We start from the raw sequence: 13,485 nt of genomic DNA on the forward strand, positions 1-13,485 counted from the left end.
CACTGCAACCTCCGCCTCCCGGCTTCAAACAATTCTCATATCTCGGCCTCCCAAGTAGCTAGGACTACAGGCACATACCACCACACCCGACTAATTTTTGTATTTTTAGTAGAGACGGGTTTTCACCATGTTGGCCCAGCTCCTGACTTCGAGTGACCCGCTCGCCTCGGCCTCCCAAAGTGCTAGGATTATAGACGTGAGCCACTACACTCGGCTGACAAAAGGTATTTAATGCTAATCACAAGGAGGCAGAATCCTAGAGAGTTGGTTAAAGAACTTTTGTTTCTAAGATTTCTGTCACCTTCCCAGTTCCTGCTCTCTTGGTCATTCAGCAAAGCCTTTGATTCTGTAAGCTATTCCTATATGGCTTGAAATGAAATCTCTTCTTCATTTAAGTTAGTTTCTGTTGCTTACAACAAAAAAACTCAACTGACCCAAATAATAACAAAGACTGTTTCCAGAAGGGTACCTCCTCTTCCCCGACAAAAATCCATAAATCTGCCACTCCAACATAACAGTTTTCTACTTGTTCATTTTTACCTATTGGTCCACTTTTGCATAAATAGAATCGCGATGTACATATCCTCTTACATTTAGATTTTTTTACGTGACATTACACCTGCAAAAATGTTTAGTGCTTCTACAAGGTCTTCTATTCATCGTTTTTCAATGTATGTTGTTATCTTGTATTAGTATATCATAATTTATTAAATCTTGACCCAGTGGTTGGATATTTGGGCTGATTTTAGTGTTTTACTAACAGACATAATGTTTAAAGTGAACATATTCACAGCAAGTATGTATTTCTTTCCTTCGAATACATCTACACAATTGAAAAATGGATCTGTTGTGATGTTATCCTCGTTCCTTTCATGCATTCGATGTGTTGTGTTATAAAGTGAAAGGTGTTTTTGTGTTACAAGCAATTTTCTGTCTTGAATGTTTGGATTTCCATTTATAAGATATTATTAGGTCAGGCAAAGTCAGATGAATAGGATTTACTTGGTTATAGATTATGCTCTGTGTTATACCTGTGTTATACAGGTATAACAGATTGTTATACAGGTATTGGTGTGACTGGAACTTTTACATAGAAATTTTATTGAATATAACATACCTAAAGAAAATGGCACAGATCATAAGGATAGAATCCTAATGAATTTTCACAAAGTGAACTCCCATGTAACTACTATGAAGACCAAGGAGGAGTACTGGCACTCTAGAAGGCCCCTTATGCTCTCACCCAGTTATTACCTTCTGTCAGGTAACCACAATCTTGACATCTATTACCATAGCTTAATGTCTTCTGCTTTTTTCTTTTTTTCTTTTTTTGAGATGGAATCTCGCTATGTCACCAGGCTGGATTGAAGTGGTGCAATCTCAGCTTACTGCAACCTCCGCCTCCCAGGTTCAAGCAATTCTCCTGCCTCAGCCTTCTGAGTAGCTGGGAATACAGGCATGTGCCACCACGCCCAGCTAATTTTTGTATTTTTAGTAGAGACGGGGTTTCTCCATGTTGGCCAGGCTGGTCACGAACTCCTGACCTCAGGTGATCCACCCACCTCAGCCTCCCAAAGTGCTGGGATTACAGGCATGAGCCACCGCGCCAGGCCCTGCTTTCTAACTTTAAATAAATGTACGCTTTTGTGTATGGTTTCTTTCACTCAGTATCATGTTTATATGCTCCTTTCATGTCATATGTAGCAGTAGTTCATTCATTCTCATTGCTATGTAGTATTGAATTGCACAGATTTACCACCATTTATTTATCCTTCCTACTGGTTCCCAAATTCTGACTACAAACAGAACTAGAATTACCCAGTCATAGGTTATGCACATATTCAGCTTTCCTAGACATTGCCAAACAATTTTCCAAAGTGGTAATACGAATTTACATCCCTGTGAGCAGCACAGGAGAGTTCCAGTTGTGCCAGTGTCCTCAGCAATATTTGGTATTTTCCATCTTTTTTATTTTAGACATAATGATAGGTGTAGAATTGTATCTCACTCTACTTTTAATTTATGCCTTTTCATATGTTTATTGGTCATTTGGATGTTCTCTTTTATGAAGTACCTGTTCAAGTCTTTGACCCTTTTTTTTTTTTTTTTTTTTTGGTTAGCTTTATTGGGATATAATTTTCACACAATGAAATTCACCAATTTAAAGAATATAATTGCATTAATTTTATAAGTCTATTTTACAAGGTAACCATCATCAAAATCATCATACAGAATATTTTCATTATCCCAAACAGCTCCCATGTGTTTTTTGAAGTTACTTCTCTTCTTCCACCTTCCTGACAACTGACAACACTGATACGTGGTCTTTTCTAGAATTTTATATAAATGGAATCATTCAGTTAGTGGTATTTTGTGTCTGGCTTCTTTCAATGAGCATAATTTTAAAATCTCATCCATGTCATTTCAGCAAGTAGTTAATTACTTTTTTTTTTTTTCCAGACAGTCTCACTCTTTGCCCAGGTAGGAGTGGAGTGGTGCGATCTCAGCTCACTGCAACCTCTGCCTCCCAGGTTCAAGTGATTCTTGTGCCTCAGCCTCCTGAGTAGCTGGGATTACAAGTGCATGTCCCCACAGCAATTAATTTTTGTATTTTGAGTAGAGATGGGATTTCACCATGTTGGTGAGGCTAGTCTCAAACTCCTGGTCTCAAATGATCTGCCCGCCTTGGCTTCCCAAAGTGCTGGGATTATAGGCATGAGCCACCGTGCCTGACCCAGTTAATTACTTTTTATTGGTGAATAGTATTCTGTTTTATGGATATATCTCAACTTGTTTATCAATTCATCTTTTGATGGACATTTTGTTGTTCCTAGTTTTTAGCCATTATGAATAAAGCTGCAATGGACATTCAAGACATGTATTTGTATATACATATGTTTTCATTTTTCTTAAGTAGGTATCTAGGATTGGGACTGCTGGGTCTTATAAGTTTATGTTTAACTTAAGAAACTGTCAAACTTTTCCAAGGTGATTATGCTATTCACACTCCCATCAGCAGTATGCGAGTGTTCAGTTGCTCCATATCTTAGTTAGCACTCGGCATTGTCAGTCTTGTCAATGTTAGTCATTCTAGTGCATATCTAATGATATCTCGTTATGGTTTTAATTTGCATTTTCCCAATGATTAACAATGTTGAGCATGCTTTCATGTGCTTATTGACACTCATGAAATGTCTATTAAAATCTTTTGCCCATTTTAGAAATTGAGTTATTTTAATTTGACTTCTTACTGAGTTGTAAGAATTCTTTATTATTCTTAATACAAGCCTATCATCAGGTGCTTATTTTACACATATTTTCTTCCAGTCTGTGGTGTGCAGTTTCATTTTCATAATAGTTACTTATAAAGAGCAAAATTTTTTATTTGCATAAGTCTATTAATTTTCTTTTTTTCCTTTTTTTTTTAGAGACAGGTTCTCGCTTTGTTGCTCAGACTGGTCTCAAACTCCTGGTTTCAAGCTATCCTACCTTAGCCTCCCAATATGCTGGGACTACAGTGTGAGCCACTGTGCCTGGCCTTCTTTTATACCTTTTTTTTTTTTTTGAGATGGCATCTTGCTATCTCCCAGGTTGGAGTACAGTGGCATGATCTCAGCTCACTGCAAGCTCCACCTCTCAGGTTCATGCCGTTCTCCTGCCTCAGATTCCCCAGCAGCTGGGACCACAGGCACCCACCACCACACCTGGCTAATTTTTTGTATTTTCAGTAGAGAAGGGGTTTCACTGTGTTAGCCAGGATGGTCTTGATCTCCTGACCTCATGATCTGCCCGCCTTGGCCTCCCAAAGGGCTGGGATTGCAGGCGTGAGCCACCACGCCCGGCCTCTTTTATATTTATGTGTAGTATTTGTGTAGTTTTTGTGTGTGTGTGTATAGTATTTAAGAAATATTTATGAAATACAAGGTCATAAACATTTTAGTCTGTTTTATTTTAAAAATTTGTTCATAGACGCATGTTTTGTCATGTCATAACAGGACTATTCGGGTTTTCTATTTCTTTTGGTGTCACTTTTGGTAAATTGGGTTATTCTAGAAATTTCCCATTTTATCTAAATTTTCTAATTTATTGATATTAAGTTGTCCAAAATATTTTCTCTTCAACTTTATAATGTTTGTGGGGTCCACAATGGTGTCTTTTTTTTTTTTTTTTTTTTTAATGTCTGATAGAGGTAATATGTGCCCTCCCTCCTTTTTATTTGTATATTGTATGTGTGATCAGTTTTGCTAGGGAATTACCAGTTTCATTATTTTCTTTCAGTGACTTTTCTCTACTGTACCTTTTTTTTTTTTTGAGACTGGGTCTCACTCTTTCACCTAGGCCCAGGCTGGAATGCAATGGCATGAACAGGGCTCACTGCAGCCTCAACCTCCTGGGCTCAAGTGATCCCCTTGCCTCAGCCTCTGTGTAGCCGGGACCAGAGGTATGTACAATCACACCCAACTAACTTTTAAATTTTTTCTAGAAATGGGGGTCTCATTTTGTTGCCCAGGCTGGTCTCAAACTCCTAGGCTCAAGTGATTCACCTACCTCAGCCTTTCAAAGAGCTGGAATTACAGGCATGAGCCACCACGCCCAGCCTACTATACATTTTCTTCATTACTTTTTTCTCTTAACTTTTCTTACACTTTCTTCAAGTTTAATTGCATTTTGTTTCTAACTTCTTGAGATACTTAGGTAATTTTTGTTTAAAGCTATACGTTCTAGCCCTTAAGATAATAAATTTCGCCCAAAACACAGTTTTAGTTATATCTTAAAATTTTTTGTGTCATACTTTCATTATGATTTAGTTTAAAGTATTTTCTAGGCTGGGCACGGTGGCTCAAGCCTGTAATTCCAGCACTTTGGGAGGCCGAGACGGGCAGATCACGAGGTCAGGAGATCGAGACCATCCTGGCTAACATGGTGAAACCCCGTCTCTACTAAAAAATACAAAAAAAAAAACTAGCCAGGCGTGGTGGCAGGCGCCTATAGTCCCAGCTACTCCAGAGGCTGAGGCAGGAGAATGGCCTAAACCCGGGAGGCGGAGCTTGCAGTGAGCTGAGATCTGGCCACTGCACTCCAGCCTGGGCGACAGAGCAAGACTCTGTCTCAAAAAATAAATAAATAAATAAATAAATAAATAAATAAAGTATTTTCTAATTTCCATTGTGATTTCTTCTTTGACCTATGGAATATTTAGAAGTATACTACTAAATTTTCACATATTTGAAAACTTTCTAGTTTTTAAAATATCATTAGGTTAATTCTCCTCTGCTCAAAGAATGTACTCTGTATTATGTCAATCCTTTGAAATACATTGAGGCTTGCTTTATGGCCAAAGTTATTGCCACTTTTAGTAAATGTTCCATGTTCATATGAAATGAAAGTGAATTCTGTAGTTGTTTGGTGAAATATTCAATATATATCAATTTTGTAAATCCTGTTAATCATGTTGTTTAAATTTTGTGTTCTTATTAATTTGTGTCTACTTTTTTATTGGTTACTGAAAGATCTTACTGTTATTGTAGACCTATTTCTCCTTGCAGTTTTGGGAATTTTTAAATTAATATATTTTGAAGTATATTACTAGTTGTGCACAGAATTAGACTTATTGTATCTTCCTGATGGATTGATATTTGTATTATTGTAAAATATCCCACTTTATTTCTAATAATGCTTCTTTCCTTAAAGTCTACTTTGTATGTTATTGTATAGCTAGAAGAGCTTTTGGGGTGATAGCTTTTGCATAACATGTTTTTTTCTATTTTTTTACTATTGTATCTTTTGTAAAAAAGCATATGCAATTATTTTAGCCAGTATGACAATCTTTGTCTTTTAGTGGAGTATTATGCCATTTTTATTTCATATTTTAAATTTATAATTAATTTATATTTAATTTTAATAGTTAAGGTACTTGATGAGATATTTGGGTTCATAGGTACCATTTTATTATTTTTTTCTATTTGCCCCACTTGTTACTTGCTCCTTTTTATCTTTCTTCTTGCCGTCATTTAGCTTAATTATTTTTAATTAACTATCCTTTCTCCCTTTTGCTATTTCCATATTATGTTAGTTATAACTATTTCTATTATTCTCTTAATGGTGACCTAGAGTTTACAACATTCACCCTTGGCTTATTATATCCTTGTGTAATTTAGTATTTTTATTACTTCTGAGACAAGACATCCTTGCTGACATCCCCATTGGACATCTGTACCATTTTTTTTTTTTTTTTTTTTTTTTTTGAGACGGAGTCTCGCTCTGTCACCCAGGCTGGAGTGCAGTGGCCGGATCTCAGCTCACTGCAAGCTCCGCCTCCCGGGTTCACGCCATTCTCCTGCCTCAGCCTCCCGAGTAGCTGGGACTACAGGCGCCTGCCACCTCGCCCGGCTAAGTTTTTGTATTTTTAGTAGAGACGGGGTTTCACTGTGTTACCCAGGATGGTCTCGATCTCCTGACCTCGTGATCCGCCCGTCTCGGCCTCCCAAAGTGCTGGGATTACAGGCTTGAGCCACCGCGCCCGGCCTACCATTTTGTTCTATTTGGGAGTAGACATAGCTCCTCACCATTTACAGAAACTGACTCCTGTCTGGTTCTCTCCAGACAGCTTCAGGAGACCTAAATTCTCCTGACATCAGGCCATTTCCCTTTTCTTGGAGTCCTTCCCATCCCAAATCATTGAATCATCTGCCTTCATAAGGCATCAGAAAATCACCACAGCTTAACCTGCCCTCTAGAGAGAAGAAGAGAAAAAGAAATACTTCTCGTTTTTCCATGATGAGCCAGTAGACAAGAAAATAAAATATGGTTTCTCAATCAATTTATTCTGCCACACCTACTAATATTGTATGAGGTTTCGTGGCCCAGCCTTGGCATCTAACCATAATTAACTACACTATTTCCATGGGAAATTAATTCTAAGTAACAAACACTTAGACTTAGGACCAATATATTAATAATATGTATTCTCTATATACCATTATTTTTCCTGCTTCTATTTATTTGAGGAAAGAAAAAAATTCAGAGATCAATGATAAGGCTCATGATGGCTGCAATAATACTCTGGTCATGTTGCTTTAGGATTTTGCTTCAACATTAATATCTACAAATGGAGTGAACATGAAGGAATATATAATGTCCCACCAAATTGCAAGGTATTTTTGTGCCTTTTGTTTTCTTTGCCAGGTAAATTACATAGAGCTACAAGGGAGTAATAATTTTCAGAGATATACTCTCCCTGAAATATACTGCAAAGTTTAAAATGCACTCATAAATACAGACATAGGTAAAGTTTAATTTAGGCAACTCTATGTTGGGTGTTGTAGCACCTATCCCAAAGAACCAGGAGATGGTGACTTGGTTTAATAAATCATTACAAAGGCCCATTAGGAAAATCTCCAGGGACTAAATGGTGGTAATTTTGACCGAGACCATGGCAATTGCCCCTTTTGTTAAAAGTAACCATACTGATTTCTAAATGTGTCTTCTTCTTAGATCCCAACTTTCAATTTCAAGGAGAGACAATGTAGTCCAGACCTCTATTTCCTGTGGTCTTTAGCTTTCATCTGGACTAGTGCACACTAACCTTTCATTCTGAGGTTTCAGGTGAACCTTAATTTCAAGTGGTTGCTTCAAGCCCCAGGCACTTTTTACAAGATGTACCAAGAGTGAATTGAACTCAAGGTAATTTTTTTTCTTCAAAATCCCTTCCTGGTTCCACAGGTGGAATAATTTTTGTTTCTTAGTTTCCCCAGACCACCATTTCCAGATCTAGTCCAATAAATATTGATGTGAAGGCAGAATAATCACAAGGCATATTTGTATGTGGTTATACGGCATATCATAAGAGAATTGTATTTTTCCAAAATAATGTGTAAGTTTGGCATAGGATCATCTGAAAACTGGAAATGACCAATACAACAATTCCATGGTCATAAAATGAGTTTTAAAAATTGCTTTTCCCTATAAGACGTTTTCCACACTTAATCATTCAAGAGCTGATTATCCAGAATGTGTAATATACAAACCCGTTATTTTTTCTCTTCCCTTCTGCTGCCAAATCTTTGGTCATTTCACAGCTCATTAGCATTCTCTCTCTGGGAAAATAAAAGCAAATGTAGCTCAAATTATTATTTTAAACTTTCTATGCAAAGGTTTTGTAGGAAGGGTTATAATTATTGGTAAAAATACCACTTTACGTTAATAAGTATTTGGTCAGGCTCTGCTGGGCACTGTGAAAGAATTAACAAAGTTGAAGACATTGTCCCTGCTCTTAAGATTTTTACAATATAATTGGAGAAACAAGATTTATGTATATTCAAGTCAAATAGTAACGCAAGACAATATATATTTAGCCTACAACATAAAAAAAATCTAGTGATACAAACATATATACAAGAGAACTTTACACACTTATAGAAGTGGGCTTTAAAAAAGGAGAAGGCTGGGCATGGTTGCTCCTACCTGTAATCTCAGCACTCTGGGAGGCCAAGGCGGGAGGATCACTTGAGCTCAGGAGTTCAAGACCAGCCTGGACAACAAAGCGAGACTCTGCCTCTATAAAAAAATAAATAAATAAAATTTTTAATTAGCCAGGCATAGTAGTACACACTTGTAGTCTGGCTACTTGAGAAGCTGAGGCAGAAGGATCACTTGAGCCCAGGAGTTTGAGGCTGCAGTGAGCTATGATCGTACCACTGCACTCCAGTCTGGGTGACAGAGCGAGACCCTATCTGTAAATAAATAAATAAATAAATCTTAAAAAAAAAAAAAGGAGAACATAGTGTGAACTGAGAAAGTCATCATGGAAATTCTCAATCAGGTGGTGAGAGAAGCTAGTCATCAAAGAATGGATGGAATTTCAACATGGGAAGAGGAAAAAAAAAGAAAATTCTGCACATATACACACACAAAATCACAAAAGCCAAGAATTCCAGTCTAGGAGCCATATACACCTTTAAATGAAATATTTCAAGCATAAACATACAGAAAATAATAACAAGCTCTTTTTTTCCTCCCTACTCATCTTTGTCAAGTATTAACTTGTGCAATATTTGCTTCAGATTCTTTTTTTTTGAAGTGAATCAGCTAAAGCCTTCTGCATGCTATATGATAATCCTTTTTTCCTCAACAGAACATAACAACTATCTTGAATATGACGTTTATTATGACCATGAATATTCTAAAATGCTTATCACACATAGAAATATCTAGTATTGTTTCATATGTTTAAACTTAGTGTAATCAGTAGCATACTTCATGTATTTTCTGCTACTTTATCATTCAGTATTACATTTTTTGAGATTTATGCATATTTTAGTTCCAGTTCTAGTTCATCCATTTTAACTAATATGTAGTATTCCACTGTGTGATCACAAAACAATTTACTTACCCATTCTCAGGTGGATGGAAACTTACATCATTTCCAATTATTTTTCTGTTATACATGATACTTCAATGAACATTCATTTACCCGTCTCCTTGCGTATTTAAGGGAGAGTTTCTACATGGAGAAGTGAAATTGCTAGATTGTAAGATAAAGATATCTTTAGCTTATTAGATTTTGCTTAATTGCCTTCTAATGTGGTTGTATAAGAGTTCCCTGATCTTCTTTACCTTTGCAATTGTTTTTATTTTTCATTTTTAGACACAGGGTCTCACTCAGGAGTACAGTGGCACAACTAATGGCTCACTATAGCCTTAAACTTCTGGCCTCAAGCAATCCTCCTGACTTGGGCCTCCCAAAGCATAGGGATTACAGGCATGAACCACTGTGTCTAGCCAGCCACCTTTGCAATTCTGCTAACTACATCATAGGTGTGGAACTTCCAGAGTACCCTGGAGTCAATACTTTCTGTAAGCGGTGTTTGTGTAAGTGATGCTCAGTGTTGTATCTCACTATGAACTGGCCCAACCCAAGGTAAGGGTGGATATCAAACCTCTGGGAGAGAATTTGGGAAAAGCAAAGAAAGTAATGGTGTAATGGTTGAGGACTGGTTGCACATTTTATTAAGTTTTGCATCCCCAGTATCTAGTACAACCTGAAACTCAGATCAAGGCTCAGTAGATGTTAAATTGATTGGAATTAATTAAAAACTCTGATATGCTTCTAGTTTACTTCTCTAAGCTTCAATTTCCCCATTTACAAATTATGGATGATAATAATTCAAGAAGTCATTCCAAAGATAAAATAAGATATAAATGTGAAAACATTTAAACTCTAAAGAGCCATGCAAATTAAGTTATAAAAGATTAGAAATCTGCTTCAGTGTTGTGACATCTTAGATACGACCAGATAACATTTTAGTGGTTCAAAAGCATTGCCAAGCTTCTCATTGGCATTCTTCTTGTAGCCCTAATAAATCCCGGAGTCTCACATGCCTGAGACTCTGCTCAGTCACATATAGAGATATGCAGTTCTTTTGTTTTATTTTATTTTTATTGATTGATTGATTTTTGAGACAGAGTCTCATTCTGTTGCCCAGACTGGAGTGCAGTGGCACAATCTCGGCTCACTGCAACCTCTGCCTCCCGTGTTCAAGCAATTCTCCTGCCTCCCGGGTTCAAGCAATTCTCCTGCCTCAGCCTCCTGAGTAGCTAGGATTACAGGCACGTGCCACCACACCCAGTTAATTTTTGTATTTTTAGTAGAGACAGGGTTTTGCCACATTGGCCAGGCTGGTCTCAAACTTCTGACCTCAGGTGATGAACCTGCCTCGGCCTCCCAAAGTGCTGGGATTACAGGCGTGAGCTACAGCTCCCAGCCAAGATGCGTAGTAATTTTAAAAAGGTATTCTAACCTTTACTTCCAACTCTGAAAAAAAACATCAAAGAGGAACCCATTCATTGTATAGAGCCACATTTGAGTTCCATTCTATTCTCTTTAGTCCTCAAACATAAACCCAAAATCTCTTTCACAAGTACTCAGCTTGTTGAACTTCTGCTTATTTTCTCCCTCTTCCTTCTTCCAACATTCTGAAAGCTGACAGTTCTTTGGTTCCCCTTCTTCTCTCAGTTCTCCACTTGGACCTCCACTATCCATCCCTTAAATCCCATGCCAGATATGTATCAAGAAAATGCCAGAAAACACTTGCCTGGAGGAAGAATAGTCATCCTTTACGAAATCATCCTAAAGCATACGTTTTTTCATTGAATTCAGTGACATTATTTTCACTTTCAATGTTTACAAAAATAAGGTCCACCTCTGTTACTTTTAAGAGTCCCTCGTTTAAAAAGAAAAAAAAGAAGAAAGAAGGTTGCTCACATTGCTCTACACCCTCAGACCCCATTCAGAAATTTCATGACTCCAAATATGGTCTCTATTTGCATGGCTCAATTTACCCTCTTATACTTCGTATTCAGAATCTGTCACTATCCTTGCAATAGCTCCTCCTTGAATTCCCTCTCATTTCCTCAAAGTCAACATGTCTAAATGTAAACTCACATTTATTCCAAATTTAGCTTCACCTCGGAACTTCCATATTTCCATTGTTGGCATTTTGGAAGCATGTTTATTGACCAGGTGTGCTATTATGAGAAGAGGAAGAGACCAGGGCCAGAGAGTCTAATCAAGATCTTGCACACCACATAGCAGACAACAGACTGCATTCAGATTTGCAGATAGGTGTTTTGAGTTTATGTGGAATGACAGAATAATGCTCTCCTTAGGTGAGAGGATACATAAACCCTAAATACTGGCATCAGCAATGCAAAAGTGTTATGCTTTTAGGCATTACAAATTCATAGAAACATTTCCAGGCACTGAGATAGACAGAGACTGACCATAAGCAGCTCCACACTTAAATTTGAAAGAGGCTATTCACAAATTTCATATACAAGCTTAACCATTTGTAAATAAAATACAAACTGGCGCGGCAACTTTCATGAATTTCCTTCCTTTTGTTTCTTTTACAATGAGAACAATTATTCCATCAACACATGTTAAAACTATCCTGATAGTATCAGATGCTTAGCTGAGAGAGGTCATACCACAATTTAACTACTAATTTATGTTTAACTACTAATTTAAAGATATATATTTTTGGCCGGGCACGGTGGCTCACACTTGTATTCCCTGCACTTTGGGAGGCTGAGGCAGGTGGATCACTTGAGGTCGGGAGTTCGAGACCAGCCTGGCCAACATGATGAAACCCTGTCTCTACTAAAAATACAAAAAAATTAGCTGGGTGTGATGGTGCGTGCCTATAATCCCAGCTACTTCGGGAGGCTGAGGCAGGAGAATTGCTTGATCCCAGGAGGCGGAGGTTGCAGTAAGCCGAGATTGCGCCACTGCACTCCAGCCTGGGCAACAAGAAGAAAACTCTGTTTCAAAAAAAAAAAAAAGAAGATTAATATATTTTTAAAGTATCTCTAACCCAGATGATATGATCCCAGACTGAAGGTCTGGCTCTAATACTAAGAAAAGGCATACCTTGGCTGGGCACGGTGGCTCACGCCTATAATCCCAACATTTTGGAAGGCCAAGGCAGGCAGATCACGAGGTCTGGAGATTGAGTCCATCCTGGCCAACATGGTGAAACCCTGTGTCTACTAAAAATACAAAAAATAGGCATGGTGGCACGCACCTGTAGTCCCAGCTGAGGCAGAGGAACCGCTTGAACCCGGGAGGTGGAGGTTGCAGTGAGCTGAGATCGAGCCACTGCACTCCAGCCTGGTAAGAGTGAGACTCCGTCTCAAAAAAAAAAAAAAAAAAGAAGAAGAAGAAGAGGCATACCTTGATTTAGACAGGCTTTGCCATTTTGCCATTACCATGAGCTCGGACTCAGCAAATGGATCTGTTTCTTGGGGCAGAGATCCAGGTCAGTTTGAGAAATGAGTTACCTTCTCATTGACCTTGAATTGTGAAGAGGGAATAGGGGTAATGGAAAACTCCTGGTATTTGAACCATTTTAACTGAGTTTTTTGTTGTTGTTGTTTGTTTGTTTGTTTTTGAGGTGGAGTCTCGCTCTGTAGCCCAGACTGGAGTGCAATGGCACGATCTTGGCTCACTGCAACCTCCGCTTCCCAGGTTCAAGTGATTCTCCTGCCTCAGCCTCCTGAGTAGCTGGGATTACAGGTGTGCGCCACCATGCCTGGCTAATTTTTGTATTTTTAGTAGAGACAGGGTTTCACCATGTTGGTCAGGCTGGTCTCAAACTCCTGACCTTGTGATTTGCCTGCCTTGGCCTCCCAAAGTGTTGGGATTACAGGCGTGAGCCACCACTCCCAGCCTTAACTGAGCTTTTATTTCTAGTTTTAATCTGTTTTGAGAAAGAAAAACTCCAATCCAGGTTTAAACCAAATTAATGGATGATTTTTTCAAAAAAGATGAACTTTCTAAATCTACAAATCGATTTGCTTTACTATTATACAGGTTTTGTTGTGCAGGGGTGAAGTCCTCCTAGGAGAGAAATAGTAACATACAATAAAACTTCTAGTGAAAAGGCCAGCAGGATACGACTCTGGGTCTGTGAGCAACTCTGGAAA

General features: G+C 38.1%; 1 long non-coding RNA gene across 3 annotated transcripts in view; it reads right to left on the bottom strand.

Moving 5' to 3' along the window:
* The window catches only part of LOC126933578 (uncharacterized), a 215,138-nt gene that overhangs the window by 191,130 nt on the left and 10,523 nt on the right, over positions 1 to 13,485 (bottom strand). For all 3 annotated transcript variants that reach the window (XR_007718671.1, XR_007718672.1, XR_007718673.1), the window contains exons 2-3: positions 8,464 to 8,556; positions 8,028 to 8,096 (exon numbers count right to left, since the gene is read on the bottom strand). This is a non-coding gene — a long non-coding RNA (uncharacterized LOC126933578). The remainder of the gene's footprint in view (positions 1 to 8,027; positions 8,097 to 8,463; positions 8,557 to 13,485) is intronic.

Source organism: Macaca thibetana, chromosome 13 (genome assembly GCF_024542745.1).
Source record: "Macaca thibetana thibetana isolate TM-01 chromosome 13, ASM2454274v1, whole genome shotgun sequence".
Classification (NCBI taxonomy): Eukaryota; Metazoa; Chordata; class Mammalia; order Primates; family Cercopithecidae; genus Macaca; species Macaca thibetana.